Here is an 8388-nt window from a genome sequence, read left to right as displayed (position 1 = left end):
AAGACATTAGATAACAAAATGGAGTTTCCCCCCAAAAAACTAGACCATCTAGAATAATGGGTTGAACTGAATAAAATTAACTAATTAATTAAATTAATTTAAAATAAAACATTAATTAATTAATTAAAATTAGCTTTATCTGTAAAGTCCTACACTTATATTAAAAGAAATTAAGTTGCATTAGCAGATGTTGGGCCCAACTGGCTACATAGTAATTCATGTGAAAAGATATAGAAAGGTTTTACTGTATCACAGTCTTAATATGAGGTTAGGGTGAGTGTTGGAAGGGAGTTGGCAGATTGACATGGCAACTAAGAAAGTGAATGTCGTTCTGGGCTACATTATTAGCTAGATAGTACCAAGAATGAGGGAGAAGATCATCCCTCTGGACTCTGCCTTGGTCAAAACACTTCTGAAGCATTGTGCTCAATTTGGGGCATCGCATTTTGGAAAGGTCGTTGACAAATGTGGAGAAAGGCCGCCAAGAGAACTGGAAGACAAATCATAAGAAGATTGGTTGGAGGAATAAGGATGTTTCACCTGTAGGAGAGGAGATTGGATGGTGGGGAGGAGGCATGAAAGGTGTCTTCAGGAATTTGAAATGCTATCACATGGAAGAGGGAATAAACTTGGGCTGCTTGGTCCTGGAGGATTGAGCTGAGAATGGTGGGTAGGTGTAGAGAAAAAGGCTTTGGCTGATTATAAGGAAACATCTGCTAACAATCTGAGTTGTCAAAAAGTTGAATCGATTGCTTTATCAGGTAATGAATTCCTCATCATTGGAGCCTCCCCCCACCCTACCCTAGCTAAAGAGTATGGCCCCTTTCTGGGGATGTCTTAGGGAGAGATTCTTGTTTAAGTAAAGCTTGGTCTAAGTCAATTTTGAAGTTGCTTCAGGTTCAGAGATTCTTGGAGGCTAGGTCGGACCTCGCATGGCTCACTCTCTTGACCTTTCAAAACTCACAAGGTCATAGCTTCTAGACTAATCTCCTTCAACTAAAGCAAAAGAAGAAACACTGAAGCAAAGAACCTAGGCCTGTTTTCATGGTGCCACATGTTGGCCTCAAGGGGAGAGGGTCTTCCATCATTGTGTCTCAAAAGGGTAGTTCATTTATTACAGCAGATTCTGACTTGTGATACAGAGTCAGGGAATGTGCAGAGTTGATAGCATCTCCAATGTGCCCTTGATGTTCCTGGTATTGCTCCTGGGAATCATCACTCTTACATCAGAAGACTCACTCTGAATTGCAAAGATTTGGCATCCCATCAGGTGGACCAGGTTGTTGAGATCAGGGATATGGTTCTTCAGCCATGAGGTGGCAAAGGCTAGGGTTTCTGGTCTTTGTTCTCTTTCTCATTTTGTCACTCCTTTGGGGGCTGCTAAATTTTTTTTTGTCATCTTTTATGTTTCTTTCCTCTACTATTTTTCTTCCAGTATTGCCTATATTAGGCTTCTGGTCTTCTCAAGATTAGGGTTGTCCAGTAACTTCCTTAAATTAATTTGACCTTAGAGCCTTGTCTCCAAGGGGAGGGATTTGATCAGTCAGGATTCCCCATCTCCCACCCTTACATTCTGCCATATAGCTTAGGCTAGTTCTTTTCCTTAAAGGCAAGGAACCTGCCCCCACAACTTGACTGACCCAGGGGCCTAAGGCTTAAGATATCTACTTGTTTCTACAGCTTCTGGTGGCCACATGCTACATTGATTTCGCTTCTTATTCACCTAAGGGCATAAAAAGCACATCCACATGGGGTTGGGCACCTTCAGACTTGGCAGATATTACCATATCCTGCCCTACTGACCACATTCATTTCCATATTGAGAGGAGAAGGGCCACATCTACCTGAACTCAGCAATGTATCCTTATTTGTTACAAGGATTTTGATTTCTCTTTTTATAGCTTGGAGGAGGTGGTAGGGAGTCAGAGGATGAGATCAGGTTGTCAAAATGAAAAAGGCCAAAGAAAAGGAAGAAAAGGCACAGAAGAGAACAGCAAGAAGGCAGGGCAGCTTTGAAATTTAAACATTAAATTCATTGTATGCTTATTTTAAAAGCAAGTAATATGTAATAGAAATTTGTGGTTTCATACACAATTCTCTTTTTCTGTTTATGCATAGGGAAGTATTCATTTTATTTGAAGTTAGCTAAATTCAGAATAAAAAAATAATTTAAACAGGAAAAAACCCCCAATGCTACAGAGTGGTCAAGGAGGAGGATTGGTTGTCAGATTTGGCCAGTAAAAGATTATTGGTAACCAGAAAAAAAGAGAAAGAAATGTGATATAAAAGCAGAAGATATCAATGAAAATAATATAAAATAATATTTAAGAAAGAAATTGGCATTTCTATCTCTGGTCTTGTTTGTAGCATTGGTCACAAGTTCATCTCACAAGTGCCAGCTGGGCTCAGACCAAACAAAAAGTGCAAGATTTTCTCAGGCTTTGTTTGGCAGGATGCTCTCTGTCAATTTGGTTACAAAGATCACTTATGAGAAATACTGTCCAATATGTTTCATATTTAAGGGAAATAACCCACAAATGAACCATTGGGGGTGGGAGGAGGGAGTAAGGAAGAAGGGGAGAATTTGTCTAGAAGCAAAGTCTAGACACAATAAGCATTAAAAAAATTCACATTCTGTGGAAATGTCTGTGAACTCATTCTTTTTAGTTGAAATGGGATAGGCGTGTGATCCCATTAAACAGTAAGTGACTCCAACCTAAATCTTTCTCAGGGATTTTCAATTGGCTGGTTGAAAGTATCACTGTCCTCAATGATAATAATAAGATTAATAATAATAAGAATTTACATAGCACTTTAAGGTTTTCGAAGCACTATATATATGTTATCTTTTTTTGACGTTCACAATCCTGGGAAGAAAATATTACTATTATTTTTGCCTAAAGTTCTCCACAGGTAGGTGTGTCAGGCTGGATTTGAACTCAAGTCATCCTGAGTCCAGGTCCAGCACTCTTGGTCACTGTACCATTTAGCTGTTGGTTGGTGGGTAGGTGGCAAAGGAGAGAATCCAATGCTCAAGAATGATCTGCAAAGATGCACATGTGGCTAACTGGGAGAAAAGGGCCTTCTGAACTATGAGGCTATCTTCTCCCAAAGCCCTGTTTTCTTTTATTCTCTGGCCTCATCATCAACAGGATTATGGCTTGTTAAATGAAAGGCTTGGTTTGGATATTTATGTGTTCTCCAGCTCAAAAGAGCAGTAGGTACCAATTCAATAAATTATCCTTGGCTACCACCATTCAGTAACCTCCTTTTTTGCTGAAAACCAAATATGTTAAATAAATAAATTGCATTTAAAAAAATTGATAGCCAGACTATTCACCTTTTATCTGTGTAAAACGTAAGTCTAACATTGTTATTAGTAACTGGGTAGTTCATAAGAAAGATTGGGGTAAACATGAGTATGATGTGATTTTAAAATGTAAAACCATTTAGGAACTTCTAAAGAGCAATTATCTTATACAAATGAAGTGTGAGAGGAAGAACTGACACAGAGGAAATAAATGGGGGAGGAGGGCTGGTAGTTCTAGAAACCTACTTTGATGGGGATGGATTTAAGAGGGAACAATACATATATATCTAGAAGAGTAAAAAATTCTTCTAAATTCAGAAAGAAATAAAATGCTAAGGGGATATAGGGAAGGGGGAGAAGACAAGGGAGGGATCTCTAGAGGGGAGGGTGAAGGAATAGGTTAAAAGGGGGTATAGAAGGGTGTTTAGACTAATGGGCATGGGAGGTTAAGGGAGGGCTCCTGGGGGGGTAGGTCAAGTAATAGGAGGGCAAGGTAGCAGAAAGAAGTAAAGCAGAGGATTCAGAAGGGATAGGAAATAAGTATATATGTATATCTTTGTGTGTATATGTCTATGTATGTATATGTGTATGCATGTGTATATATGCATGTATATGTATCTATAAGTATATGTGTGTGTATATATCTGTATATAAATATGAATAAGTATATAATTGTAGCCTTTGGGGGTGGGGAGGAGAAAGGAGGAAAAAAGCAAAAAGTAAAAAGTGCACAGCAGAGAACAAAAGAAAATTTACAAGGAAGCAAAGAAAACATGGACAGCTCTTAATATGATTCATAGTATTTATTATATGGACTTTCTTGAAAGGGAAATTCATCACTGTATATTTTGAATCCTCTTTCACATTCTGCTGTGCACATGGGAATGTTTTCTTTTTTCTTTTCTTATTTTGTATCATTTTAGCTTTAGTATTTAAGTTTATTTCTTTTTTCTTTTCTTATTTTGTATTTAAGTTTAAAATAAAATAATCTACAAATAAAAAACTCCACGGCCTATAACTTTTGGCCTACACCCTAGTTTTGTCTAAGCTTGACTCTCTGCTAATTCACCCTTCTTGCAAATTGAATAAGCCTTTTTCTCTGATCATCCAACATTAATTGACCACTAGCTGTTGACTTGATATGGCTCTGTGTGCTGCCATGTCCTTGCCTCTGTTCTCTTACTCTTGTTGGCTAACCAATACCTCCTCTGTGAGAGGATATTCCCAAAACTAAGCCATATTCAGCAAGACAGGTTCCCTACCCTATGGATCTCATTTCTGATCCCTTTGTTTACAACCAGCTAGGACAAGAAACTAACAAATTATCTTCCACCTCCTTCTCTGGAGGGAAATTTCCTAAGCAAAGAAAGAAACTTTTTCAAGGCAGTCTGCTTTATTGCCTGATACTCACTTTTCAGCCCCTTGCAATATGGTTTATGTCCCTACCATTTGACTAAGACCACCTTCTCTAAGGTCAAAAATGATACCTTTATTGCTAAATCTAATAGATTTCCTCAGTCTTCATCCTTCTTGATCTCTTTGGAGCATCTAATACCGAAGAGCATCTTCTTCCACTCTCACTTTCAACTTCTGCAAATCTTCTCTTCCTTAGGGGTGTGTGTGTGTGTATGTATGTGTGTGTGTGTGTGTGTGTGTGTGTGTGTGTGTGTGTGTGAGAGAGAGAGAGAGAGAGAGAGAGAGAGAGAGAAAGAGAGAGAGAGAGAGAGAGAGACTTGTCTCCTGGTTCTACCCCTACCTGTATCCTCCTCTTTCTTCTTTGCAATATCGTTATCCCTGCTCCATTCTCTGTGCATGAGTATATCCCAGAGCTCTGTCCTAGGCTTCTTCTTTATCACTCTACTCTTTATCAGTAATTTAATTAGCTCTCATGGGTTCAATGACCCTTTCTATGTAGGTAATTCTCACATTTATGTACCAAGCCTTCATTCCTCTCTGGAGTTCTCTTGAATTGTGTCTCCTGAAACACTTACTTCTTGTTAGGGCTCTATACAAGTGACAATGCTTTCAAGAGGCCCTTCTTGTTTCTTCTAGTTGTTAGTGCCTTTGTATTATTTTGAATATATCTTATATTTGCTTTTCTGTAAATGAATTATATTTCCCCCTTTTCTCCTCAGTAGGATAAAATTTCTCAAGGGCAGGGACTATCTTGTTTTTCTCTTTGTATCCTCAGCATCGAGCCAGGTTCCTGGCACATAGTAGGTACTTAATTAATGCTTGCTGATTGAATAAGAGAAAAAATACTTTATAAGTTAAACCAAAAATTAACTATGTAATTTAGCTCAAAATTTGCTCCTCAGTAGACTTGAGTGATTAGGATGGAGGAATTCATTATTCCTGTGACAAGATCCCGGTTGAAACTACCAATGCTTTGTATACGTTTGGTTTATATTGGCTTGTTATTATTACTCACACTTTCACTCCATGCATTTCCTTTATGAGGAAAAAACAATTCGCTTGATGTATCTCTGAGGCTGTGTGTAGGAAGAATTTAAAACCTGACTGCCAAGCATAGTGGGGGGAAAGAAAAATGACCTAAGGTGTGTTTGGTGTTTCCCAGGAATTCCCTACCAGTAGAAAGAACATGCCAAAGATCAACACAAAGGAGGAGAGGAAAAGTTCAACATAAGGTAGAATCTAGGATTGTTTTTTTTTAACAGTCATCTTGCTTGAATTTTTGCCCTCATTATTGGGCTCAGCCAAAAGTAGTAGTACTTCTCGACTGTCTGAGACATGCTTCAAAAATTCCAACTGACACTTTCTGTGAGCTATTTCATCACAGTCACACACATAAACTTGACAACTTCAAGCCAGACACCAAATTTCACTAGAAATGATAGAAAATATGCTTCTGGAAAAACTATCTATTGGCAGGAGTGAAAGGTAAGATGGAGGAGGGAAAGTGAATAAGCATTTGTATAGCTCTGACTAGACACTGAGCTAGGAACTTTACAAATCTTGTTTCATTGGATTCTTAGAACAACCCTGGGAGGAATATGCTATTATTACTCCCATTTTACAGTTGGGAAAAGTAAGGCAGAGTCTGGGCGACTTGCCTGGGGTTAGACAGCTAACAAACAATGTTAACAGCCAACGCTGATATAGTGCTACTGCGTGCCAGGAACTGTGCTAAGTACTTTATAGTTATTATGTCATTTGATCTTCACAGCAACCTTAGAAGGTAGGGTTTTTTTTTATTATCCCCATTTTACAGCTGAGGAAACTGAGGCAAACAGAGGTTAAGAGACTTGCTCAGGGTCTGAGTCCAAATTTGAATTCAGATCTTCCTGACTCCAGGCACAGTACTCTATCCTCTTTGTACCATCAGTTGTCTGAAGTAAATATTAATGCATATTTTAATTGATGTACCCAATACGGAATTTTGTTGGAGTCCATTCATGTTAAGATAGATCAATAAAAAGGTTATTTTCAAAGTGACTTCTGCCTGAACCAAGCCCCCTTGAGTTGTCTTAGGTGTCATATAATATCCAAGCACTGAATCATTGACAGATACCTGTAGGGCAAGATCTAATTGCCAGACTGGCTCCCAGATGAGTAATTCAATTTAATTTAAGAACAAAACAAAATAAAGCAAGTTTTGTGTATTGTCTTCCCCCTTAGAATGTAAACTCTTTGAGGAAAGGGATTATCTTTCTTTTAGCTTATGTTTGTATCCCCACACTTAGCATGGTGTCTTGCACATAGTAAGCACCTAATAAGTACATCTTGTCTTCACTCCCCTTGCCAGGGAAGAGAGATAGGAAGGATTATGAAAAAAATAAAACCTGCTTGCTTAATTTTAGCAAAAAAGGGAAAAAGAAGAAAAGGAATAAAAAGGTGTGTGTACCCACAACTGAATAACAATCGTAGCCTAGGTCTGGGAAGGGTTTAGATTAGGAGCTACAGATGAACTATGGTGGCTTATGGGTGGATGGAATCCAAAAGTATAAGTGAAGGAAGTTGATGTATTGAAAGGTCAGGAGTAACTCTTGAATACAGAGCTCACTGAGTTGAGGAGAAGGGAGTGAGAGTGTGGGTGTGGAAGAGAACTGAGCATGTTATAACCTATGATGAAGGTGTTTTTGGCACACTGGTAAGATGCAACTCCCTGATCGGCCAGGGCTAGATTGGCCCTAGCTTGTTTGAGGGTGAGGAGTATTCATGAGTCTTCCTTCTAGTAAGTACAGTTTCCTAAGGAAGAAGTCATTTGGTGCCTAGAGGGATGGAAGTGTTATTGTAGGGTCATTGTATCCCTAGGAGAGGATCAGCATTGAAACCATCAAAATATTGCATAAATTCCATAAGTGATCTCATCTTCACTAGTCACTCTTCTACATTATAAATTATCTTCCTCTAGTAAACCAAAGAGTATCTCTTAGCTTTCTAGCAGGGAGAAGGAAGTGTTTGGTAGGCCCTAATAGGCTCAAGCTCCATGGGATGGACTAAAGTTCTGGTAGTTCTTGAGGAAGATGGAGGACATTACTCATATGGATCCTTGATAAAATCATTGACTACTTCAGGAACCTCTTACTGTGTGTGCATTATGGATATTTACCATGGGCACTGTGGAGAATCCAAAAAAGCAAAAAATGGCTGCTTCCCTCAATCCAAGTAGAGGGATAATGAAATAAATGACTGAAAAGTAGAGTATTAAATAGCAACACTATATCAATTCACCAAGAATGATTTTTATGGCTCTAATTTTTTTTTGTAGGGGGGAAGGCAAGGCAATTGGGGTTAAGTGACTTGCCCAAGGTCACACAGCTAGTAAGTATCAATTGTCTGAGGCTGGATTTGAACTCAGGTCCTCCTGACTCCAGGGCTGGTGCTCTATTCACTGCACCACCTAGCTGCCCCACTAAGAATGATTTTTATTCTGGAAAAGACAGGAAAGGAAAAATGGCTGAATTCATAATCAAGATTAGCAAGGAGATAGTAAGCAAGTGCTTAGTTACCCTTAATAAAGTCATATCACCTGGCATGTACAAACTATATAGCTTTGGATACTGAAAGAACCATAGGATATGAATAGAGAGCCACCGTGGTATTTTAATGTTAAT

This window comes from Trichosurus vulpecula, chromosome 4, assembly GCF_011100635.1.
Source record: "Trichosurus vulpecula isolate mTriVul1 chromosome 4, mTriVul1.pri, whole genome shotgun sequence".
Lineage (NCBI taxonomy): Eukaryota > Metazoa > Chordata > Mammalia > Diprotodontia > Phalangeridae > Trichosurus > Trichosurus vulpecula.
The sequence above is the reverse complement of the archived record's forward strand: the minus strand, read 5'-3'. Positions refer to the sequence as shown.